Raw genomic sequence first — 27934 nt, forward strand, 5'->3', positions numbered from 1 at the left:
TAATATGTAAATCTTGCGAATGCCTGCTGTGTGAGTTCAACAACGACCAAGTACATCCAAAGTGATTACCACCATTGAAAAAACAGTGCCCTTTAACTTTCTGAGACAAGTTAACTGTTATTCTTTTACTTCACTGAACAGTTTTATAGTCATTTCTTGACAACCAACCACTTCCTTTAAAATATTATCAACGTAAAAAATATTTAAATGCAAAGTTAACAAAGCCCATATTTTCCAATCTAGGAAAATCATGGAGTTTTTAATCATGGAGATTAAAAAGGACTATATTTTCATGGTTCCTGACTCCATCAGAAGCAAGACATAAGGCAGATTGAGAAAGTTAAATAGAAATTTCCAATGTGAGGAGGCAGAAGAGGACAGCTTTGAATATGATTGTGGGGGAGTGCATGCCTTGAGACTCCTGTTGGCTGAAGTGATCAAGGACGGAGCTGAGAAAAGACCTTGAAGAAGGAGTAGGGTATAAAGAATGACCAATGAGAGGAAGGGCTTTCTAGTCATGAAAGTAAAGGGTCAATGAAGGCACCATGGTGAATTCCCAGAATCACTGAACCAAGGGCAGGCTGAGCTGGTATGCTGGTTTCAGATATTTAAGTTGTGTCTTGAAAGCAGTGAGGAGACATTGAACATTGTGCAAGGAGATATTATGAAGAATGTGGAGCTTTATGACTGTAAATCTGGCAGATGTGGGAGGGAGGGATTAGAAGGGGGAAGACAGGAAGTGATTGCAGAGGCCATAGGGTCCTAAATCAGGGTGGTCACGGTGGAGAGAGCACAAGGGGAGTTGCAAGATGCTGACAATCAAGCATTTTCCCTGTGGAGACTCATTGAAGTTTTCATATTTCTTCAGTACATTTCATAAGGGAAAAAAAAATCACAATATTGTTCCTAGCAAGTTCAAAATGCAGAACACGATAAGGCTCTGGTTTTTTCAAACCTTTTGAGGTATAATATTAAAAGCTTATGAGTTATATATTCAGTATAAACCAGCATGCTTTCCCTTCATTTCCTGTAATATGGATAAGTAAAATGTGCATCCTGTATATGATTTGTGTATAAGTATATCAATAATAATGTATAAAGAAAACATATCTAAAATTTAATCAGGGTTTCTGATTATAAACTGTATGAATCAGTAAGATAACATACTTAGAGTAGAATTTTCAACATCACAAATCTCAAAATTACAGATATCAACCTTTAAATTAAATTTTCGTCATCAAATCAGGTCATAAAATGTCATAGCCTAATTCTCTTCTCATGACTAAGAGAGTAACTAAGGAGAGAGAAACAAGTTCTACCTCCCGTGCTTGCTTCTCCCTTCACAGATCTCTTGATTACGGCAAAAGCCATATTGTGAGTTACGTGGTGGCTGAATGAGATTTTCTTAATCTTTTATCTATTCTCACACATATAAATTAGAATGAGGTGAAAGGCATTTTAAAAGACATTACAAACTGCCCACTTGTTCAATCCATTTGCTCCATGCCCTGCTCTATGCCCTGCTGGGATCACAAAACCCAAAGAAATATGGAAAGAATCATCAAGCTTGACAGATGGGAGCAGAGAATAAGGAGAGAGTGTTCTTGCTTCCATTCTCATACCCCTTAACATCACTCCCAGTGGGCTGGGCTTCCTCTCTCTGTAGGGAAAATTCATTTCAAACCTTAAATAAAATCTTTTCAGCTAAGTTCCCATGTTAACTCTTAGAATGCAAAAAAAAAAATACTTTATAGTTAGGGAACTTACTAAATTGGCTGTTTCTTAAGGCAGATATTATGTTCTGTTCATTTAAACATTCTTTTTCTTTGCTCTGTCCCTACAGTACCCACCTCAGACCCTGGCAAACAGCAGATACTCAGTTAATACTTATTGAGTTTTTGAATGGTACCTTTTTAAAGATAGAGTTTAAAAATATATAAACCAGGAAAATTCATCAGGAGCCAAGAGAATTTTAATAAACATACCTCTTAGCTTTCACTTTTAGTAAACAGGCACTGTAAAGGTCTGTTGAAAGCAAGCCGTGGGCCGTGTGTTTAGACAGTGGCTGACACTGATGTATCCTTACAGCCATTCCACATGGATTTGTGGACCTGACAAAATGCAACAGGGGATGGGTCCTTTATTGAATGGTCCTCAGATGGTTAATTTTGTTTGCTGATGGCAGATACCAAAGCTACAGAAAAGCTACTCTTGCTGTTCAAAGAGTCTTTTCAATTTTTAATTTGACCTGGAGAATTACATGGTCTATGATACATGCAGACCAGCAGTTATCTCTTCTCATCAACTTCTTTGGTTGGTTTCAAGCCATCTTGGCTGAAAGCAGCTCTATTGTAGGTCTTTTTTCTGGCCCTAGCTTACACATGTGGTTCAATAACAAGATTCCTGATAAACTGGAACAGAGAATAAGGAAACGGCCTTTTAAATGATCAGCTGATCTTGCCTTCTCTGGGTTTAGTTTCTGCTTGACAGCCTTATTAAAGGAGAGAGTTGCACAAAGACAACTTGGAGTTTGTCTTCCAGGTCTTGGTCAGATGAGAGTCACAGCCTTTCTCAGCTGGAAGGCATTTTTAGAGGTTGTCTTATCCAGCTTTGCTATTTTAATGTAAGAAGATTGATGCTCAGAGGATTAAATGACTCGCCCAACATCCTGCAACTCATGTTAGAATCAAGGCTAGAACTCAAGCCTGTTCGGGGCTCTTACCTTGCTGACATTTTTGCTGTTTGATGTTAGGGAAATCTAGGGGAAAAAAGAAAAAAACCTAGTTTTTCCATGACTTCTCCCCGCAAGAGTATCATTATGTGGGGGACTTAGTATGAGGTTTCTAGGTTTCTTTGGTTAGGCCACCACTTTAAATGGATGGGGTTCTAGAAAGAACACTAGCTGTGAATTTGGACTTGGGCTTGAATTTAGTAGATAGCCAGCTCTGTAATTTATTGAGCACCTATCTTATGCTAAATATTATGCATATATTATTTGTATCTTCACAATGATTCTAGAAAGAGATATTATTTTATAGGTGGAGAAGCTGAGGTTTAGGGAGGTTAAAGTTTTTCCTACTTTAACAGTCATGCAAGTGTTCAGCTCCACTGTCTGATTGATTCTCAAATCCCCAGTTTTCCTCTATACCACACTACACTTACTATTTTGTCTTCAAGGAAGTTACTTAATGTATAGAGATACATTAAAATTCTTGCTAGCTTTGGTATAGGCTGAGATGAGAAATAATGTATCTAGAGTACCTGGCCTTGGACTTGACATAGAAGACACTCAATAGAAGTCCATTCTATACCTATATTCCTCTCTCCTCTGATTTTTTCAGTTGGATTTATATCCTGAACTATATTGAGTCATTGAAAAGAGAAAATGCAAATACTTATAAGGTGTTAGACAAGGTCAGAAGTGGATTAAACGTTCCATATGATAATCCCACACTACCCAAAATAACCTAATGGCAAAATAGAAATTGCAAAGCATTAGGCTCCAAGCCTGTTCCTTGTGAGTGAAATAACTGAATCAGCCACAGCTAGAGAAAGCACTAACTTGAATTCAGCATCCTAAGTTTAGAATGCAGATAGTGTTTCCAGAAAAAATGTGTTCAGCATTTAGGTAAAATGTTGGACAGTGGATTTTCTTTCTATCTCCCATTTATTGATCCTTCTTGTATGTTCTATACAAAATGAAAAGATGCAGGCATATTCATTTAATTATTTCAAGTAGGCATCAGAAATTATTTGACCACTTCTTGAAACAATGTGCATTCTTTTGTACTACATTTCTGAAATTATAGTCTAAGTACAAACGTGATTCAATTTATAAAATTTCAGTTTGCATGCAGTGCTTGAGAGATACATCTATTGTATTTAGCCAGGAACACTTTTTACAGTTGATTACAATCAAAGAGGTTTATATTAAGAGGATAACAATGAAAATAAAACACAAATAAAAAGAATATCATGCTTGATTCTGCCCCCCAAAGGAGAGTGGAGGACAGATAAGGAAAATCACTATGATATAAAACAAGATCAGTAAGTTTTTTAGAATTAGTAACTGACCTTAGGAAAAATCGTTGCACAAACGCCTGAATGAAAAGGGTGTGTGTTTATGGCTGAAATCTGAACAGACTGCTTCATTTAAACATTCCGTCACACAAGACTTGAGAGAAAGATGACTACTAAACAAAAAGTGCCCCTGTCTAGAAAAGCATAAGTTTCCAGGGGATGGGGTCTGTAATATTTATCATTTATAACTTTTTCTATTACGTTGAACAGTGCTTTTCCCATAAAGAGTACAAAATAATTATTAAGTGAGTGAAAATAAAGAATAAAGTCAAATCTGTGGTAGGAGAAAAGTTTACCAGAGGGCTACTAGATAAAGATTTGACCCAAAATTTGCGTGGAGCAAGGCTAAGACTTCCAGAGTCTTAGCCTTAAGACTTACCTTAGTCTTACTTACCGTAAGACTTACTTAAGTCCTAGCCTTAGCTAACTTACACTAGCACACTCCACAGAGAATGCTAGTGTAAGTTAGTGTCGTTGTGCTGATTTTTCTGAGGGTAAAACAGGGTAAAGAAGTCTGCCTAAATATGCTATGACATGACCTACCCAGGCATGGCATCTTTTTCTCTTCTATTCCAGGGTCTTCCTAATATTCTTCCCTGTGGCAGGAGATAAATTATAGCTGCATCATGTATTTTTCAATAAATTTCCTATAAAATATTCTATGACCCTGTTTACAAGTTAACCAACCAGGGAGTGAACCTTGGACAAGTCACTTGACTAATCAATAGAAATAGAAGGTTCTTGGAAAACTAAGTGATGTTCCTATTTTGGCTTAAACAATGATTTTCTGAGTTCACATACTTTCAAAACCTCCTACTGAATTAATCAGCATACATTTTCTAACTGAAAACACACTGTTTTTCTTTTAATAGGGCAGTAGTCAGGTTGAATGGGCTTTCCTGATAGTTCAGCAGGTAAAGTATCTGCCTGCAATGCAGGAGACCCTGGTCTGATTCCTGGGTCGGGAAGATCCCCTGGAGAAGGGATAGGCTACCCACTCCACTATTCTTAGGCTTCCTTGGTGGTTCAGATGGTAAAGAATCTGCCTGCCATGCAGGAGACTTGGGTTCAATCCTTGGGTTGGGAAGATCCCCTGGAGGAGGGCATGGCAATCCACTCTAGTATTACTGCCTGGAGAATCCCCCTAGACAGAGGAGCCTGGCAGACTACAATCCATGGGGTCACAGAGTCAGATGCAACTGAGTGACTAAGCACATCCCAGCACAATCAGATTGAATAGCTTATATACACAGAATTTGCCTTTATAAAAGTCCTCTACCCCACCCCAGAAGCACAATGATGTGTTGGGAATCAGTGTCGTCTGCACAAGGCTCCAGATTAGATTGTGATAAGAAGTCTGTGAACTTCTCTTTCCTTGTATGTCCCCACTCTCCCTCTTCCACGATGGAGGTCATCCCTGTTTTTACTACTCAGGAATTTCCTCCATCTTCTGGTCACTTAGTGTGACATCTCTGTGATGCTGCTGTCATCCTTGGTTTGGCAGTGGAATTCTGATCCCATCCCAAATCTGCTTCGACCAAATGCTGAATGAAAGCTCTCTGATGACAGCTGGCTTCCAATCCCTCAGCAAGCAGGTGGACTCTTTCTACCTGCATCCTACTAGCAGTTATAGGAAGGAGCAGCTGTGGACCAGAAGCAGAGAAGACTGGCATTACTCAGCTTCCTTTGGAGTGTTCTGAGGTCCTGGGCATGGGGAGGAGCAAGAAGGAAGCTTTTCCCCTTTTAAGTTTAAAAATAGAATAATCTATTTCACCAGAAGAGGTAATTTATCAAAAACCATATGGGCAGGAGGTGGCTGGGAGTGGGGGGGAAAAAACTGTTTTTATTTACATGTGAGCTCCACATTGGCTCATTGCTTTACAGGAATTCTTTGGTTAATCCTTAGAATTGTTAAAGCAAAAGTAGGATCAAATTGCCAACATCTGTTGAATCATAGGAAAGGCAAGAAAGTTCCAGAAAAACATCTACTTCTGCCTTATTGGCTATGCCAAAGCCATTGACTGTGTGGATCACAACAAACTGGAAAATTCTGAAAGAGATAGGAATACCAGACCACCTTACCTGTCTCCTGAGAAATCTGTATGCAGGTCAGGAAGCAACAGTTAGAACTGGACATGGAACAGACTGGTTCCAACTTGGGTAAGGAGTATGTCAAGGCTGTATATTGTCACCCTGCTTATTTAACTTATATGCAGAGTACATCATGAGAAGTGCCAGGCTGGATGAAGCACAAGCTGGAATCAAGATTGCTGGGAGAAATATCAATAACCTCAGATATGCAGATGATACCACCCTTATGGCAGAAAGCGAAGAAGAACTAAAGAGCCTCTTGATGAAAGTGAAAGAGGAGAATCAAAAAGTTGGCTTAAAGCTCAACATTCAAAAAAACTAAGATCGTGGCATCTAGTCCCATCACTTCATGGCAAATAGATGGGGAAACAATGGAAACTGTGAGAGACTTTATTTTCTTGGGCTCCAAAATCACTGCAGATGGTGACTGCAGCCATGAAATTAAAAGATGCTTGCTCCTTGGAAGAAAAGCTATGACCAATCTAGACAGTGTATTAAAAAGCACAGACATTACTTTACTGACAAAGGTCCATCTAGTCAAAGGTATGGTTTTTCCAGTAGTTATGTATAGATGTGAGAGTTGGACCATAAAGAAGGCTGAAGGCTGAAGAATTGATGCTTTTGAGCTGTGGTGTTGGAGAAGACTCTTGAGAGTCCCTTGGACTGCAAGGAGATCCAACCAGTCCATCCTAAAGGAAATCAGTCCTGAATATTCATTGGAAGGACTGATGCTGAAGCTCCAATACTTTGGCCACCTGATGCTGGGAAAGATTGAAGGCAAGAGGAGAAGGGGATGACAGAAGATGAGATGGTTGGATGGCATCACCAACACGATGGACATGAGTTTGAGTAAGCTCCAGGAGTTGGTGATGGACAGGGAGGCCTGGCGTGCTGCATTCCATGGGGTCGCAAAGAATCAGACAAGACTGACTGGCTGAACTGAACTGAGCTGAACTGAAAGTAGTATGGGGTGGGGATGGGAAGGGAATTTCTTCCTGGAAGCCATAGTGACATTTAGTGTCCTGCCCCTATGATTCAGAAGTGTTAGTCTTGTCTCCCCAGCTATTAATACAGTGCAAGCTCCCTTAGGGATGAAACCATATCCTGACTGTGGTAGGCAGAATTCTTCTAAGACAGTTAGTGGTCTCCACTCCCTGGAGTCATACCAATGTAATCTTAATGCCCTCCCCTTGAGTATGGGCAAGACCTGTGACTTGCTTCCAGCCAATATGGCAAAGGTGATGAGATGGAGGAGGGCCGTTCTTCTCCTGGCCTTAAGAAAGCAAACAGCCATGTGTGATCTGCCCATGGAAGGGACCTATGGGAGAGAACTGCAGCTGCTTTAGCTCTTGAGAGGGGTCCTCAGCCAACCGTCAGCCAACAAAAGTACCGAGACCTCAGCCGTAGAATCACAAGAAGATGAATTCTGCTACCACTGGAGGGATTTTGGAAACAGATCTTTCCCTTTCAGACCTCCAGGTGAGAACATAGCTTAGCCATCACCTTGATTGCAGCCTTATGAGACCCTGAGCAGAGAACCCAGTTAAGATGTGCCTAGACTTCTGACCCACAGAAACTGTGAGCATTGTGTTAATGCACAGATTTGTGGTAATTCATTATGCAGGAATAGAAAACCAATCGTGTTGTGTACAACCCATGCCCTGTCTCTCCCCTTCCGGTCTTTCCCAAGATGGTGAGCACATCCTATGTGCTCAATAGCTAAGCATATCTTGATTTATCCATCAGTCACCTTGAAACTTTGTCCTTCAAGGTTTTAGATTTGGGGCCTTTGATATCTCACTAATTTAATTAACTTTTTTTTTTTTTAGGTAATTAGGGGACAAGTCATATCTCATTTTTTCCTTAGAGGGGGAAAAAAGAAAAGTTACCAAGAAATAAAATTCTGTTGAGAAATGCTTACTACTCTGGAAATAAACATCAAGAGATATATTGAGATGCAGGTGTAATGGGAGAGCCTACCAGTGTTTTGGTTTGGAGGGAAGTGTAGGTGTGTTCTCGTCATGTTGTCTGGTAATCTGGTTAGTTTTCCTGACACCAGAGAATGGACTGGGATATAGTGAGTGTTTCTTTGTACACCACCAACACACATCTAGGATTTGGGGCTCTGCTGGGGCTGTCCAGATGTGTTAAGGTCCATAAGGACTGAGCAAAATCTCAGGGAATGACAAAGGTCACTTGTGCTGGGAGTTTTCTTCAGTGTACCAGGATATCCTGGAGTCATTGAGAGGCAGGACTGTGCAATGTATAGGGCCTAGTGGAAAATAAAAGTGTATGTCCCATGTTTAAAAACTAGAAAAAGATACTAATACATAACTTTTTCTGTTCTTCCATAATCTCTTTCTAGACCTGTCATGTTAACTTCTCTTTGCTACTTGATATCATGCTCCCTGGGGCTTGTGGCTACTCCTGGGGACAGTGTTGGCTGCCAAGCACCAAGCCCTTGCCTAGATTTGGTGCACAAATGAGTATATGCAGCCCTCCTGCTGGCGGGTTCCCCACCCCCACGAGCAGACAGACTGACAGGCCAGAGATGGGGAATCCAGTCTTTCCTTCTAACAGACCTGCCACTCCAACCCCTGGTAGATGGCCACACAACAGAGAATGCAACTCATGCCAGGGTGAACTTGGTCCCTGGGTAGGGCATAAGTGAAAGGCTCACCAGGTGGTCAGAGCTCCACCAAATGCCTGTGGTATCGCTGGTTCAGGGCCAGGATGGCCACCACTGTGCACACAGGGACGTTCCATGGGGCACAGACAACCCGCCCCTGCTCTTCCCACACCCACTCCCAGGCCCCCACTACCTGTGGAGGCAGTGGAAGTTTCTGGGAGAGGAGAAGGCAGAGGTTGGGGAAGCCCAGGGTACTAGTAGGTGCCTGGTGACCCATCCCAGAGAGGGTGGGAGGCAGGCAGCCAAAAGTGGGACCAAGTGTGAATCAAGGCTCCAAGCCTCCATCACATGCCTTGATATCTTTACCGCCTTTGCTGGCAAAACACTTTAAACAACAAGAGCAACAACAAAAGAGCAGCCCAGCATGAACCATGAAGTGTAGGACCTTTCTAGGCTCAGGGTCCTATGTGACTGCTCTGGTCACAATCCTGTGAAACCTCCATGGCCTGAGGGGAAGACAAGATAGGGTGATGAGGGTGGATGTTCTCTACACTACTCTGTTCTTCTCTCTGTGGACCCTCTTGTCCCTTCTCTGCACTCCCTCCATCCCATAAGTCTTTATAAGTCCTTGGGAGGAGGCATGAAGTTGGTGGACATGCTTGCTCCAGACTCTTAGTCTTCTTTTTGGACTATCAAATGCCTTTTATCTATGTTAGTGTGACAAGACACCCACCCCTGAGGAAGTCAATTCTTAATAATTTAGCTAAAGTAAGAGGAAAGCCCCTATTTTCTGAGAGAAAAAGGAAAACTTGTCATGAAAAGCATAAATTACTTCATTTCAGTTCATTTCAGTTGCTCAGCTGTGTCCGACTCTTTGAGACCCCTTGAACTGCAGCACGCCACGCCTCCCTGTCCATCACCAACTCCCGGAGTCCACCCAAACCCATGTCCATTGAGTCGGTGATGCCATCCAACCATCTCATCCTCTGTTGTCCCCTTCTCCTCCTGCCCTCAATCTTTCCCATCATCAGGGTCTTTTCCAATGAGTCAGCTCTTTGCATCAGGTTGGCCAAATTATTGGAGTTTCAGCTTCAATGTCAGTCCTTCCAATGAACACCCAGGACTGATCTCCTTTAGAATGGACTGGTTGGATCTCCTTGCAGTCCAAGCGACTCTCAAGAGTCTTTTGCAACACCACAGTTCAAAAGCATCAGTTCTTCAGTGCTCAGCTTTCTTTATAGTCCAACTTTCACATCCATAAGTGACTACTGGAAAAACCATAGCCTTGACCAGATGGACCTTTGTTGGCAAAGTAATGTCTCTGCTTTTCAATATGCTGTCTAGGTTGGTCATAACCTTCCTTCCAAGGAGTAAGCGTCTTTTAATTTCATGGCTGCGATCACCATCTGCAGTGATTTTGGAGCCCAGAAAAATAAAGTCTGACACTGTTTCCACTGTTTCCCCATCTATTTGCCATGAAGTGATGGGACCAGATGCCATGATCTTAGTTTTCTGAATGTTGAGCTTTAAGCCAACCTTTTCACTCTCCTCTTTCACTTTCATCAAGAGGCTCTTTATCTCCTCTTCACTTTCTGCCATAAGGGTGGTGTCATCTGCGTATCTGAGGTTATTGATATTTCTCCCAGAAATCTTGACTCCAGCTTGTGCTTCTTCCAGCCCAGCGTTTCTCATGATGTACTCTGCATATAAGTTAAATAAGCAGGGTGACAATATGCAGCCTTGACGTACTCCTTTTCCTATTTGGAACCAGTCTGTTGTTCCATGTCCAGATCTAACTGTTGCTTCCTGACCTGCATACAGGTGTCTCAAGAGGCAGGTCAGGTGGTCTGGTATTCCCATCTCTTTCAGAATTTTCCACAGTTTATTGTGATCCACACAGTCAAAGGCTTTCTTATAGTCAATAAAGCAGAAATAGATGTTTTTCTGGAACTCTCTTGCCTTTTCGATGATCCAGCAGATGTTGGCAATTTGATCTCTGGTTCCTCTGCCTTTTCTAAAACCAGCTTGAATATCTGGAAGTTCATGGTTCACGTATTGCTGAAGCCTGGGTTGGAGAATTTTGAGCATTCCCTTACTATTGTGTGAGGTGAGTGCGATTGTGCGGTAGTTTGAGCATTCTTTGGCATTGCCTTTCTTTGGGATTGGAATGAAAACTGACCTTTTCCAGTCCTGTGGCCACTGCTGAGGTTTCCAAATTTGCTGGCATATTGAGTGCAGCAGTTTCACAGCATCACCTTTCAGGATTTGAAATAGCTCAACTAATTTATCAAAATTAGTATTTGCAACTTCAGGATTCCTAATATTTATACTTTACCATGAAAATCCTGTTTGTGTGTATATGTATGTGTGTGCGTGTGTGTGGGCATGCTTGCACAGCAGCATGCTTGTACATATATGCAAATAACTAGTCAAGGAATGCATGGTAAGCACACATATTTAAATGCACACTTTAATGTCACACACAGTATCTTTTATTAATAGTTACTACTCTTGGAAAAGGCCTCCAGTGAGTCCAGTAAGAAACATTCTGCTCTAACTGAGGCCATAATAACATATTTCTTTAAGAAACACCTAATCTGCACCAAACTGTATCCTGGTCTGTAGCTGCTACTTTACTTCAAACAAAAGGTTTGATACATAATCAAGGAACACAATTTGATTTTCAAAGGCTGTTAGGGAAGACAGTCCACAGAATAATTCTGTTAATATTTCTGTTATTAAGATATCTGTTTCCCATATTTGGAATACCCAGAAAGAATAGAATCTAAATATTTAAATGTCTCAAAGTAAAAATATCTGACAACTGGAAAATGTCTTAAAAGCCTATAAAGTCTGGCACTGGATAATCAGAATCAGCTAACAGAATTCATTTTTATTAAAGCATTTTAAATGATCAAGTCACTGATGCGTTTTAACAGTATAATGGCATAATACCCTTGCCTCAAATCTTCAGAGAGGCAAAATGATCACCGATTAAGCAAGTTCAACTGCTCACAATGTTTTCATAAGCAGAGGAATATTACTTTATAAGCAAGACTTCTGGTATGAATGATGAGATTTTGAGAAAGTACTGTTTGCTATAAAATGATCTAGTTGCCTGTGGTTATAAATTACCTTGGGCCCAGTTCTCTTTCACCTCTTCTCCCACCATCCCCCAGCTCCCTTTCTGCCAGATGACAAAGGGAGTTCTGAGCAGGGAAGAAATGAGCTAAGTGATGAGGTGAAGGAAAATCTGACCCTCCATAGTTTTGTTTTTCTTCTTCCCCCTCCCCATTTTGTTATGTGTAATAACTGAGTGTGGCAGGAAGTAATCCACTAAGAAGGCACAGACACTTGAAGCTAAGAGACAATACGTGCAGGCAGGAAGTAATCTGAACTTTCAGCTTTCATTCCAGCCTAACACTCATCCTCCTAAGGATGGGAAAAGAAGTGCACAGTGGTGCTCTACCCTCTCCAGGAGAGCTGTGGTGTTCCAGGGCCCGAAAGGTGACCTCGAAGATTTGGGATGCTGGGGCAAAGTAATCATTACTATCCAGAAGAGGCATCCGACTCCCGCGTTCGGTCTAGAAGGCGTTATATAATAGATAGAATAGAGCAGTCTCCCCTGGAACTGAAAGTATGAGCTAATTTGCATGGGAAACCCAGCATGACTGTCTTGGCTCCACTGTTCTATCAGAACCCTGTTGTAAATGCAGAATAGTGGAAAGCTGCAGGGTCATTTTTAGGCTGTGGAGGACCAAGTCAACAGAGTGGCAGAAAGAGGCAGTATAGCAGAGTGTAGATTCAAGAATATGACACACCCTGAGTTCAAATACCTTCTTGATCTCAGACAAATTGTGGAGTATTGAGCAAGTCACTTAACCCTTCTAAGATCACTTCACTCATCTGTAAAATGAGGCTGCCGAGAATACATTTTTCATGGGGTGCTGAAAGGTTTAAAATAATTTACATAAAGCGCCCACTTGGAGCCTGGTACGTGCAAAGGACTCGATATATAGCTGCTCAATATCATGACCACAGTGATTTTTTGAATAATTGTGATATATTGTCCACATATTCTTTATAAGCCCATCAACCCAGTAGAACAGGGTTGTGACCTTTTTCAAGTGTTTTGTAAATTGTCCTATACATCTCCGGTGATTTATAAATAACAAAAACCATAAAAATGCATGTGTAGTCACTTCCCAGCCAAAGGACATCTTAAAGTTTTCATGGCATCCAAGTCATTACAAAGGAATTGGGGTCTGTTTGGTATCTAAATGCTGCCTTGCTGCTCCTTCCAGCTTCCATCAGTGCTCTCTTCTTTTTTCTCTCTTTCATTTTTCCCACATTATTCCACCTCTTGAAGCAGGATTCAGCAGCTGGAGTCACCATAGGACCTAATTGATGGCTGCAGGACACAGATGGCAGAAGCCAGAAAATGTTTCTGGCAAATATCTCTACAAGCTGGAGTGTGTGTGTGTGTGTGTGTGTGTGTGTACACATGCACGCATGCGCGTGTGTGAGTGTGTGTGTGTGTATACTCTTCCCTTTTATTGGCACTTGAGCTAAATGCCCAGCAGCCACTTCTTGGCTGAGTTCCATTCAAACTACAGTTGGCGCCTGTGAAAATGACTTTGGCTCCAATATCTTATGTGTGAGTGTCTATCATAAAGAATTTTCCCACTGCTGATGATTTCTATTTTATGAATACTTGAAAATACATGTCTCACATAAGAGTTCTGACCTCCTTTTATCTTTCCAGTGAAAATTCTTTCATAAAGAAATGTCATCTCTTTTATACAATTATGCTTTGTGAGGGGCTATTTATAGCACTATGAAAATTAGGCAACGTAGTATTCCCTTTGACTTTCAGAAAAATTGTTAAGCATTAAATTGCATGTCAAGAGAAAAATGATCTCATGGAAAAATTAACAGGCCTCACCATTTTCCACTATCCCCTTGTAGCCCCCACTTCCAAATACATAGAGGATGGGTAGTCATTACCCTCCAAGAAAATAAAACTAGCATCAACACTAAAGCTATGTCTTACCTCCCTGGATGTAATAAATATGCTGCTGAAAGGGACACGTTTTAAATACATTGAAAGAACTAGAGAATTTGCTTCCCAAATGGAAACCTGTGGTAAATGTTTTCTGAAAGAAATGATGATTATGGAAGTGACTATCCAGAACCTGATATATTAATATGTGATTTATTAATTGGCATTGTCTCATACTGCCTGTCCTTAAAGCTGGGGTCACCTCCAAAAAGGCTAGGCCTATTCTATGACTTCAAAATCTCTCCGTTTATCCATGAACATTCTTTGTAGACATTTTCTCCCTCTTAGCTGTCATTTATGTGATTTCCAAAAATAGTAAAATTTTCATCTTATCTGGAAATTGAAAATATACTGAACCAAAGCAAAAAGTAAAGTCTCTCTCCAGGACCATCCATTTAAATGTCAAGAGTGTACTCCACACTATAGCAAATGTAGAAAGAGGGAAAGGCAAACTCAAGCTGTGGGTATCTTTAAGTAAGGGAGAAGTTTCTTTAGAAGATATAGCTAACATCATAAATAAATATGACTTCCTCATATTTTAACTACTGGGAAAACAAAAGAAATACAGACTTGCTCTAATGTGAATTTTAAGAAGTTGTGTGCAAGAAGTGAAAGAAGTCTCTCCTGGAAACCCAGAAGATCCTGTATCCAAGGAAGACTGAGATCAGGGGCTGGGGTGACTCATTCTGTGGAAAGAGCACCTATAGAATTATTGGCACTAATCCTAGAATCTGGAATCTAGATCTGTCTGATGAATCCTGATTCAAATATGTGAATGCTGATGGTGGCTTTATTTGTAATCTCTAAGAACTGCAAACAACCAAAATGCCTTTTAGTCTGTGGCTCTGCAGTATAAGAGAATAATACTCAACAGTAGAAAGGAAGGAACTGTTGATATGCACAACAGTGTGGCTGAATCGCAAATGCATTCTGCCAAGTCCAAAGGCTACACACTATATGGTTCTGTTTATATGGCATTCTGCAAAAGCAAAGCTTCAGGGGTGGGAAATAGATCAGGGGTTGTCAGAGATTGGGTCTGAGGGAAGGGATTGAACTTTGTGGGTATGGGAGAGCTTTTGGGGTGTCAGAACTGTTCTACATTCTGATTGTAGTGATAGTTACATAACTATGCATTTTTGTCAAACCTTACGAAACTGTACAGTAAAAAAAGTTCACTGTATTGCATGTAAACTATATCTTATATAAAAATATTAACAACCTACTCCATTAAAAAAATGAAATGATAGGGAATTCCCTGCTGCTCTAGCAATTAGGACTCTGCGCTTTCATTGCCAGGCCCAGGTTCCATCCCTGGTCAGGGAACTGAGATCCACTAATGTGGCAAAAAAAAAGAAATGGTAAATAAGCTAATTACAAGTTTGACAGTTATATTTATAAAGAGGTGCTATAGATACTTTCAGTATATTAAAAAGGGAGAAAATGTATTTCCTTAAAATACATCCTGATTCAGACCCTTTGTACCTGCCTGGCTTTCTAGCAGAGCAACTCCTTCTGATCTCAGTGGTGGTAATGACTCTTGGCTTGTAATGTATTGCTGGGATTTAAACAAGACATTTCCTATGTTCTGAGTAATTGTGGGACAGAGTCCTCCACATAAGCACAAGAAGATCTAGGCACACTCCCAAAGACTCAGAAGGGTTCCGGACCAGTGCTGGGATGACCAGGTCATCCCATGTGACGTTGAATATGCCTGGGTATCTTTTCAGGGCTGGGAGTGTTAGTGGGAGTTAAGCAGTAAAGCTGATCTCAGGCTCAGAAACAAGTGGCCATTACCAATTTAATTATTTTCCTAAGATTTGGGAGACCCAGGGATATGCACAAAAGCTTGCTTTTTCTGGGTGAGATCAAGTTAAAATAAAGCAGAAAAGCAGCTCTGAATAGGAAAAGGAAAGATAATGCACAGCCTTGAGAATATATGGAAAGCAGGAAAAATAGCATCCACTCATTGGTGTTGTCTGGGCAGGCCATGGTGGGATGTGTATGTGTGTATATATGCATATCTATGGGTGTGTGTGTGTGTGTGTGAACAGTCATCTCTTGATTCCTGAGGGCCACCTCCTTAAGCCTCTGCCCTACTGGTTAAAACAAACTGTCTATGGCTCTAAGGGTTTCAGGCACCACATTTGATCTGAACACCCATCTCAGGCCCTTGTCTCTGAATTGACATATGCGTACATCCTGTCATGATGTAAACCAATTACTCTTTCTTCTGGTTTTGCTCTTCTTGGCATCTTTCTGCCAAGTACACACACATTCTAGTAAGAGAGATCACAGGGCCCAGTTGATTATTAAAGTTCCTGCAAATTGCTTAAATTAGGACTTCTTCATTTCCTATACAACTCTGCTTGAGATATCCAACTGACAGTGGTCATTGGGATTTCCTGTTCATCTGTCTTTCTAACATACCTCTCTTTTCAGACCCCTAACTTTTTGTAAACCTCCCAAGTCAATAAAATGAAAGCAAGAATACGCAGTCTTAAATTGAAAGTGCTTTGATGAGTACATCAAAATCATTTGTAATTAGCTCAGTAATTGGGGGAGCATGCATGTAAAGTGGACACTGCTAAAGTGATTTTTAATGTATTTGAAAAACAGTTTGCCTTTCTTGTGAAGTAGGCTGGACAGTGTTCTCTTCAGTCCTGTTGACACTATTAATTTGCTTTGCAATCTCCCTCGCGCTCTCTGCTTTCCCCCATTACTACTGCAGACAGAAGCAAAGAAAGTCAGGCTTGGAGAGCTCTTGTGGAGAGAGCCATTTGCTCTGGCTAAAGCAAAAAGCAAGCCAATCAGCCTGAGATCTAAATTTTTCAGACACATAATAGACCCTTGGCTTATCAAAGCCTCTTATCTGATTGGAAAAAAATCAAAGGTAAACTTCAGGGCTTGTGGAATTAAAAGACAAATGAGATGTCATAATTATCAAAGTGGCTAATTTAGAAAATTAAGCTGTTCACATAGGTGACATAATTGCTTGTCACAATCACTCTTTTTCTCATTAGCTTCTTCCATTCAGCACCTACAGGCTGCAGAACAGTCTATGGCCTTGCTCAACAGTCTTTTGTGGTTGAATATCACATTGTTTCTCTCATCTCCTATAAGTAATGAATATTTATTAGAAGGGTTATTTGAAAAACAGTTCTAGAAACACCAATCTTTCACAATTTAGTCCTATTTTAAATCTGTTTGTAACCAAATTTAAAACTCACATTCAGAAGACTAAGATCATGGCATCTGGTCCCATCACTTCATGGCAAATAAATGGGGAAATAATGGAAACAGTGGGAGACTTTATTTTGGGGGGCTCCAAAATCACTGCAGATGTTGACTGCAGCCATGAAATTAAAAGACGTTTGCTCCTAAGAAGAAAAACTGTGGCCAACCCAGACAGCATGTTAAAAAGCAGAAACATTACTTTGCCAACAAAGGTTTTTCCAGTGGTCATGTAAGGATGTGAGAGTTGGACCATAAAGAAAGCTGAGCACTGAAGAATTGATGCTTTTGAACTGTGGTGTTGGAGAAGACTCTTGAGAGTCCCTTGGACTGCAAGGAGATCCAACCAGTCCATCCTAAAGGAAATCAGTCCTGAATATTCATTGGAAGGACTGATGTTGAAGCTGAAACTCCAATACTTTGGCTACCTGATGTGAAAAACTGACTCATTTGAAAAGACCCTGATGCTGGGAAAGACTGAAGGTAGGAGGAGAAGGGGCCGACAGAGGATGAGATGGTTGGATGGCATCACCACCTTGATGAACATGAGTTTGAGTAAGCTCCGGGAGTTGGTGATGGACAGGGAAGCCTGGCGTGCTGCAGTCCATGGGCTCGCAAAGAGTCAGACATGACTGAGTGACTGAACTGAACTGAACCAAACATGCTTTTGAAATAATTATTAAGAAAGGATTTCTAGAATTGATGTAACATATTAATAGTCCCTAGAAGTCATTAACAGTTTTGATATATGTAGTGATGTTTAAAAAAAAAAAAATTCAGAAGTTAGTTGGAATTTGTTTTTCATTGTCTTCCCAAATTCTGAATAGATGAAAAGGAAATATATTCTTAAGGCATCAATTTGTTTTAGTTGCCTAATATTTTGTTATATGATTTCTATAGATCCAGCCTAATGCAAATAAATTCCATTTAAGAGAATTGTTTGTAAGACTGACAGAAATGCTGTTTATGTATCAGCAAGTTCAGAAATTAAAGATAATATCTAAGAAAGGAAATGAGTCTTGCTTGCTACATGCTTCTGAAGCATGCCATTGTAAATGGGCAAGGTTAAACATTTTGGATTAAAATCATGAGTATAAGATTGACTCAAATCCTGTTGTCTTGTAAAGTTGTAGAATGTGGCTGGCAGGAGTTACAGAGGGACTATATCGATGTTATTTATTTGAAATTATAATCTATCCTGAACTCTACAGTGAAGCTGTCATCTGTATATTTCTGGACTATTCATGTAACTATTGTGTTTTGATTTTACTAACATTGAATTAGTGAGGTAACTGTGTTACAGGAGCTATTATAGTTATATACCAAAAGTCACAAGTTCAGAAAGAAAAATCCATTCAAATCTCTAAATACGTGCTTTCTAAACTTTGCCTTTACACATAACTGAACCTGAAGTTGCAGTATATACTCAGAGAACCAATAGACATAGACTTTTATAAAGAATTTACTCCCCAAAGAAATAGATACAAGGCCAATTATGTTGTTATGTTTGTTCCTTGACATTCACAGGTGGAGTCACTGGCAAGAGGGATGGCTCACTAGATACTCTAACCAAACAGGATTTAAGACTAAGACAGGAAAGAGATAGAGGATAGAGAGCTTGTCTTTTCTTTCTTTGTCCACTCTTCCCTTCATGCTCCAGTAATAGAGCATAGCCCTGGGGTTGAGTTTGTTACGGGTTTTTAAACAAGAAAATGTGCTAGTTTGTGGCAGAGTAGACACTGGGTAGAATTTACCTACTCAACATATGAGGAAAGAGACATGGAAAGACTGAGAGAAAATGGGCTCATGCAGGGAATGGTTGTGGACTGCCATGAGGCAGGGCAGTCAGTGGCAAAATTTTGCAGATGTCTCAATGGAGAGCTGAAAGCTAAGGGAACACGTGCCAGTTATAGATGAGAACAACACTTGGCTATTTCCAGCAATTAAACCATTCACTTGACTCATCATTTGGACTTTGCATGAAATTCATCGGAATTTGAGTGCAGAGATTTTCAAATCCTGCTGTGTGTGGTGTCCTAGGTGTTTTAAGTAGGGAAGGTGAGATAAACAAATTAATTCTTTCACCTCCTCCTGCTTCAGCTAGCACAACAGAGATTTCATCTGTTTTTTACAGTGGGCTTCCCTTTAAAGTTGCGTTTGAAGATAGATTTCATGGTTAAAAACATTTGGAAGACTCCTGGTCCAGTAAGTAGGCCAGTGGATACTTGAAGATAGTATGCATGAGATAGAAAATAATAATGGCATTGCCTAAGAGGTAACATATCAACAATGTCTTTACCCAGTGGACGAATCTGTTGCTAACTAATCTGTTAGTAAGAGAGTTACTCCTCCTAATCTTCATTCTATAAATATTTATTGAGTTCCCCACTACCCATTACTCTCCTCTCAGCCTGAGGTCACCCACCACATCATATGGAAACTTGAGTTGCCCATTTTAGCTGCTGCGGTGTTTGCAGTTAAAGCTGTTTTTCCGATCACCTAATCAGAAACCATTATTTCTAGCTTTTAACCTTTCCTGGGATGCATTGTTAGCAAGCATTGGCATCATTTGCATCTGTGATGAACTAAAAGTATATTGTAACCAAAATGGGGAAAATTAGAGAGGGTTTGGGGTTCCCTGGTGGCTCAGTGGTAAAGAATCCACCTGCCAATCCAGGATATGCTGGAGACGCTGGTTGGATCCCTGGGTGGAAAAGATAGCCTGGAGGAGGAAATGGCAACCCACTCTAGTATTCTTGCCTGGAGAATTCCATGGACAGAGGAGCCTAATGGGTTACAGTCCATGGAGTCACAAAGAGTCAGACACGACTGAAGCGACTAAGCATGTATGTACACAGAGATGGTTTGTCTTCTCATAGCAATTTCAGGTGGCAGCAACATATACAGGAATTGGGGGATATCTCAGTATTTTAACATTTATAGAGTGGAACATGGATCTTGTCCCTGATATTAAGAAGTTAGGAAATGTGTGCTGAGCCCATGATCTCTTGTACATTGTTCAACTAATTTCTCAGGTTACACAGATAATACACGTGGGATCTAAACACAAGTCTGTCTGAAGCAGAAGTCTGTTCAGCACACGAGCTACACATCAAGCATGGTCTGCAGCCCCTTGCCCGTCTGCAAAGAGATGAGCCCAGGAGTTAAGTCCAAGTTTGGATATGTTCATAGTAACTAGACAGGGTAATTTTATATGCATTGAACATAGTAGTAAAAAGAATGGAGCTTTATAAATTGTTTTGGTTGTTTTGTATTTTAGTAATGTACTCATATTGTGTTTTGTGAAAAGTATCTGTCTGTGACAGATTGGAAAACAAAAGCCAAGAAAACACCCTAATCTGTTCGACAGATCATTTAAAGGGCATTACACTGCACAGAATCGTCCCTTAGTTTTAGTTCTCCAAATAAAATGAAGGCAGGACAGGAAAGGAGTGGCCCTTCTGATGGCCCCCACTTGATCTTCTGATCTAAGACGGATACCAGTTCTCAATGGCTTGGTTCAGTTTCACTATTGAATCATTTTGTGCCCAAGCTAAGAACTTTCCAACATGCTTCTCCCCGACTAGAGGGTTATGTCAGTCATCTCTGAGCTCCCAGCTCTTCTCCTGGCCTAATCAACTTTATCTGAGAGTGGGTTTAATTAGTTTCCTCTCAGAATGGGTTGAAATAAATAGAGGCTTTCTAATGGCCTGTTCAGGGGCACCCCCTGAAGAGAGATCAAATTTATTTATGATGCCCTTTGGCTAGGTGTTTGATTTCCTGGACAAAACATCACTTGAGTCTTTTAAGGTTTGTTTTTAGGTGTTCTATAGCTGGCCTGAAGCCATGTTCTCTTAAATGGTGATCTAAGGCACAGACAACACAAGTCAGTCAATACAAAGTATGTTCTATTTAAACATATTGCTTGGAACTTCCTTTTTAGTTTTTAAAGGACAGACAGTGTGTTGGAGACAGTTACAAACAATTCTACTGTACAGTAATTATGTGCATTTTAATTTATCTATCTTGTTTTCTCTCTTAAGACTCAGAGAGGACTGTCCTGACTCAAATTTCTTTGCTTACTTACTTAAACAACAAAATCATTAGGACTTTAAGTAGTATATATAGTAAGACATATTGTTAAAATAGAAGTGAAGCTCTTGTCATAATTATATCCAAAAAATAGAAGCCATAATTCATCAAGTGTTTATCAAAGGTGGCCATGTTAAAGACAGGTCTCTTAGCAACTAGGTACGTCCCTCTGTTTACTGCAAAACTCTGATGTTTGGGAGAAAATTGTTAAGTTGTCTTTTAAGGGGCTGCCACTGTATAGTTTAAAACAATAACAATGATCATTGTTTTTAAAGGTGTACTACTGAAATACATTTAGTTGTTATTCAAAGTCAGTCTGTTATGACCAGAAATAAACTTACCACTTTAAAAGGATCAATTACTCCTGCAAATTGAATCTATCCTAAGTAGCATTTTCCTGGCTGTTGCCTGTTCTTGATGTGTATCAAGTCCTGCCAAAGCATCTGCGCCTGTGTTATTTTCAAAACATAGGATTCAAGATCCCAACAAAAACTGTCTCATCATCCCTCTACTGTCAACAACACAGGTCCTTCACCAACAATAAATATACAAACCAAATGGAGTTGCTTATGATACCATTTTAATGTAATGATAAACACTGGATCTCCCTTATCAGAAGCTTTTCAAAGAATCAAAGGTGTTCTGTCAAGTTCTTGTAGGCAAAATTGAACATCACTGGGTTCAAGAGGCCCAGATATGGGTGACTGATTATCCAGTAGTTTATTAGATTTTTGAAATACTTTTTCAAGTATTTCAAGGAAACATTTTTCAGGTACAAATGAAAATAGGATTCTAAAGATGGAGAATTCACTGAAAATAAACAAAATCTTTAGCAGTAATGTGACAAACTATTAAAAATTTCCTTTCAAACTGATGTTGTACCAAATGAGTCTATATAGAAATATTATCTTTTTCCAAAGCTATTTCTTTTACGAAGTGAAAGCTTAAGAATGAGTTACCTGGAAATATCTAAGCCAAGGAAACTAACTTGTTTAAGCAAGCTCCACAGATTGTGACCAGGTTTTCTGCTGAATTCATGCAGAAATTCACAGATAAAGAAATCTTTAACTCAGGAATAGATTAGTTAAGTAAATGCATATCAACAGAGCAGTTGATTAAGTTCACATATATGTAATAATGTCTACCTGGTACATTTTGGTACTTTCTTCAATGGCTCTTCTCCCCAGAAACCCAAATGGACTGTACACAAAATTTCTAGTGTCTTTTACAAAGTTCTTTGGATTCTATAATTGTGTCATAGTGATAAGTGGCTCCTTCTATTGATGGCTCAGATGGTAAGAACCTGCCTACAATGCAGGAGACCCGTGTTTGATCCCTAGGTTGGAAAGATCCCCTGGAGAAGATATGGCTACCCACTCCAGTGTTCTTGCCTGAAGAATTCCATTGAGTGAGGAGCCTGGTAGGGTACAGTCCATGGGGTCACAAAGAGTTGTACATGACTTAGTGACCAACGCACACATGATAATTAGACCTCTTGAAGTATGAGAGCTGTGCTGGGTTCTCAGAGTTCTTAATTAAGTTCCAAATTCTGTTGCAAAAGATGTCTTCTCTGTTATTTGTCACTGAGCCTGTGGTCGTGGATCTTCTGCCATTGTCGTCTGTCTGCTTGCACTGCTCTTTCCCTGTGTGTCTTTGCTTGCTTTAATGCCTTGATCCCACACAGTATGGGGTCACAAAGAGTTGGATATGACTGAGCAACTGAACAAAAACTACACACAGAAAGGCCAGCACTGCTCTTCGCCTTTAAGAAAAACCACTTTTCCCCTTCCTATGTACTCATCTCTTGAACCCATTGCTATCTAACTACTGGGCTATGGTGAGTTGAGCTCCTTATTCATTGCCTAAAATCTGAATTTGTTTCTTGAGATCACCACTTTTCTCTAGAGCCCTCTGACTCAACCGGATTAGGTCATGCCAATGTGAGCACTGTGGTAGGCAGCATAATGAGCCCCTCCATTGATCCTTCCCAGAGTTCCTAGAAGGAACAGTCCTGTTGATGTGTAATTTTAGCCTGGTGAGACCGGAGCCAGACTCCCAACATACAAAAATGTAAGATGGTAACATGGTGAGTCTGAGGTAGCATGCTGTAGCTACCTCATTAATACAAGACATTAATACAAGTCCTCTGGGCTCTCCATGCCAAGCAGCAGCAGGATGTTAGGAGCTCACTCTTCCCATGCTGGTTCTGGCTTTGCTGATGTCTGTGACTTTCCTAGGCAAGAGAACATCAAGGGAACATTTCATGTAAGGATGGGCATGATAAAGGAAGAAACTGTAAGAACCTTACAGAAACAGAAGAGATTAAGAAGAGGTAGCAAAAATACACAGAAGAACTGTGCAAAAAAGGTCTTAATGATGCAGATAGCCATGATGGAGTGGTCACTCACCTAGAGGCAGACATCCTGGAGTATGATATCAAGTGGGCCTTGGGAAGCTATTAACAAAGCTAGTGGAGGTGATGGAATTCCAGCTGAGCTATTTCAAACCCTAAAAGATGATGCTGTGAAAGTGCTGCACTCAATATATCAGCAAATTTGGAAAACTCAGCAGTGGCCACAAGACTGGAAAAGGTCAATTTTCATTCCAATCCCAAAGAAGGACAGTGCCAAAGAATGTTCCAACTACTGTGCCATTGTGCTTATTTTACATACTAGCAAGGTCATGCTCAAAATCCTTCAAGCTAGGCTTCAGCAGTACATGAACTAAGAACTTCCAGATGTTCACGTTGGACTTAGAAAAGGCAGAGAAACCAGAGATCAAACTGCCAACATTTGTTGGATCATGGAGGAAGCAATGGGGTTCTGGAAAAACATCTGCTCCTCCTTGACTATACTAGAGCCTTTGACTGTGTAGAATACAACACACTGAAAAATTCTTAAAGACATGGGAATACCAGACCACCTTACCTGCCTAGCACCTTACCTGTCTCCTGAGGAACTAGTATGCAGGTTAAGAAGCACCAGTTGGAACCTTCATAGAACAACTGACCAGTCCAGAAGTGGGAAAGAAGTATGACAAGGCCATATATTGTATTGTCACCCTGCTTATTTAACTTATATGCAGAGTAACATCATGCAAAATGCCAGGCTGGATGAAGCACAAGCTGGAATCAAGATTGTTGGGAGAAATATCAACAACCTCACATATGCAGATGATACCACTCTGATGGCAGAAGCTAAAGAGCATCTTAATGATTGTGAAAGAGGAGAGTGAAAAAGCTGGCTTAAAACTCAACATTCAAAAAACTAAGATCATAGCATCCAGTCCTATCACTTCATGGCAAATAGAAGGGAAACAATGGAAACAGTCGCAGATTTTATTTTCTTGGGCTCCAAAATCACTGTGGACGGTGACTGCAGCCATGAAATTAAAAGACACTTGCTCCTTGGAAGGAAAGCAATGACAAACTTAGCGTATTGAAAAGTAGAGACATCACTTTGCCTACAAAAGTCTGTATCATCAAAGTATGGTTTTTCCAGTAGTTGTGTAAATGTGAGCGCTGGACAATAAAAAAGGCTGAGTGCCAAAAAATTAATGCCTTTGAACTATGGTGCAGGGAAAGACTCTTGAGGGTCCCTTGCACAGCAAGGAGATCAAACCAGTTAGTCCTAAAGGAAATCAACCCTGAATATTCATTGTAAGGGCTGATGCTGAAGCTGAAGCTCCAATACTTTGGCCACCTGATGCAAAGAACCAACTCATTGGAAAAGACCCTGATGCTGGGAAGAATTGAAGGAGGAGAAGGGGATGACAGAGGATGAGATGGTTGGATTGCATCAACGACTCAATGGAAATAAGCTTGAGCAAACTCCGGGAGATGGTAAAGGACAGGGAAGCCTGGCATGTGGCAGTCCATGGGGTCGCAAAGAATTGAACACAACTGAGTGACTGAATAACAAACAAAGGAATGCAAAGGTATACATGATGATCCCTTCCACTCACTGATGAGGCTGTGAAGCCAGAATTCCTTCTTGAAACCTTGTATACAGCCAACGTTCTTAAATTGTTTTCTCTGCCATGGGCTCTTTTGACAGTGGTGCTGCCCATTCTCAGAATGTTTTTAAGTCAAATATGTAAGACTACAAAGGAAATGAATGTTAAAAATACATAATAACAATACAGAAGATGCATGCCTCTTTGCTACTGCTACTGCTGCTGCTAAGTCGCTTCAGTTGTGTCCGACTCTGTGCGACCCCAGAGACAGCAGCCCACCAGGCTCCCCCGTCCCTGGGATTCTCCAGGCAAGAACACTAGAGTGGGTTGCCATTTCCTTCTCCAATGCATGAAAGTGAAAAGTGAAAGTGAAGTCGCTCAGTCGTATCTGACTCTTAGCGACCCCATGGACTGCAGCCCATCAGGCTCCTCCATCTATGGGATTTTCCAGGCAAGAATACTGGAGTGGGGTGCCATTGCCTTTTCCAGCATGCCTCTTTACTAACATATTTTATAACAAGATCTAAGAAGATTTTGACCGTGACATCACAGGAATTGACAACATTATAATGCAAGAAAAAGCTAAATTTCATTACAGGGAAAGTAAAGATGTACTGCTCTTCCCACCCATGTTTAAGGAGCCCAGCTTTAGTTATGTATCCCTGATCTAAGTTAATGCCAAAGAACAACTTCAAAAGAAGTGGATCTTAAAATATTAGTCCTAAATCTGAATACACTTTCTATATATTTGTTCTAATTATTAGAGTTTTGATACATCACTTTAAATGTTGCCTGTTCTTGTCCAGAAGGAAAAAAGGGAATCTTTAGAGGAAAGAAATCATATCAGTAAAAGGAACAATCTGCTCTCGTTGTTTGTTTATTTGTTTACATCCCTTGTTCTAGGAAGGATTTAAGATGGCTTGTTCCTGTCTAAATTCCTAGAACCTGGTTAATTAAATCTTCTGAAAATGTAAATTAAAATGCAGTAACACTGTTTGACAAATGGGACAAAATTATTATCATCTTTTGAATAATGATGTGATTGGGAATGTGTGCATCATATTTATCTAATCTGCAATTAAATCATTTATATCTGCAATTAAATCATTTATATCTGCAATACATAAATACACATCATCAATAACAGAAAATATGGCCAATGGCCAAGTTTGTTGCAAGAACAAAATAGCCTGTGTCAGGAGGAAGGGTCACCAATGATGTTCTAATTGAAATGCTGACAAATTAAACAAGGGCATAACTCATTTTTTCAGCTAGCAAGTGACACAAAGATTGCCACATTGAACTGGCATTATTTTGTTTACTCTTTTCTACATATTCTATAACACACACTTGCCTTGTGGCAACATCACGGTTAATCACTGAAGTAATGGCTTTCTAGATAGTTTCTAATATCTGAATGGGCAAGTGTCTACCTTATTATGTAAACCTCAATTAGCATTTCCACCTGCAGCGTCAAACCTTTTCAGAAAAAAATTCACTGAGCACCTAACATGTGCAAAGGGCTTTGCTAAAGCATGTGTAGCAGTAAAAGTATTTGTCTACAGACTGTACAATCTACAAGTCTCTTTCTTTGTATTATCTAAATAAACAAAACTGACTCTGAACTCCCTAGCACCATTAGAATCCATCTCCATCTCTCTTTAGGTCATATGAAAATCCAGGAGATTTACATGGTGCCCAAAACATCAGGTGGCTATGTAGCCACTACTGGTATTATTCCAATACAGTCCTTGAGTTCTGACGGCTCTCAGTTGCCATGTATTGTGTGGGACATGGGAAACTTTTCAGAGGATGGGAGGCTTCATTTGATATCTGGGTCTGAATTTCTAAAGTACACACACAGCCATGTCCTCAAGAACTTGCCACTTCCTCAAGGTTCTGACACCAATAGGTGATAAAAGCCTATCCTCTGCTTCTCTCCTTTTGCAACCTTCCTCTTTCTTCCTGCCCGCCAAGATGTATAGTATTGTCACTGATGAGTCTGGGCTTGTTCAGAAGAACAAAGGTATTGCCGACTCCAAGTAGCTCCAGTGTTCTCCCCTCATGACAACCTCTTCCCAGAATAGGTCTCTTTCCCATGCTCCAGAAAAAAGGAATGCAAACCCCGCTTGCGGGTGGGGAGGCAAAAAAACAGAGCCAGAACAAACACAAATCAGTATCTCAATAAATCGATCTGTGAATTATTAGAAGAGTGACTTTGAGCCATAAGGAGCTGGTGAACTAGGCTTTTATATCTAGACATTCTGAAGTCTGGTAAGAATGAGAAAGAAACATAAGCAGAATAAAACTCTATATCCCAATAGGCTGCATTAATATATTTCTTTCTGTATGGTGTCTGGTGCTTATTAAATTCTCAATTAAATTAATAGGTGGCTAATAAATGTTCCTTGAAGCTAATAAAGAAAAGCTAATAAATTAAAGTCTGTAGAATTATAATTTTATTACTATTGTTAATAATAGTAATTAAGTAGTGGCCACAGGACTGGAAAAGATCAATTTTCATTCCAATCCCAAAGAAAGGCAATGTCAAAGAATGCTCAAACTACCACACAATTGCACTAATCTCACGTGCTAATAAAGTAATGCTCAAAATTCTCCAAGCCAGGCTTCAGCAGTATGTGAACTGTGAACTTCCAGATGTTCAAGTTGGTTTTAGAAAAGGAAGAGGAACCAGAGATCAAATTGCCAATATCCGCTGGATCATGGAGAAAGCAAGAGAAAAACATCCATTTCGGCTTTATTGACTATAATAAAGCCTTTGACTGTGTGGATCA

The sequence above is a fragment of the Bos javanicus genome, chromosome 4 (genome assembly GCF_032452875.1).
Source record: "Bos javanicus breed banteng chromosome 4, ARS-OSU_banteng_1.0, whole genome shotgun sequence".
Classification (NCBI taxonomy): domain Eukaryota; kingdom Metazoa; phylum Chordata; class Mammalia; order Artiodactyla; family Bovidae; genus Bos; species Bos javanicus.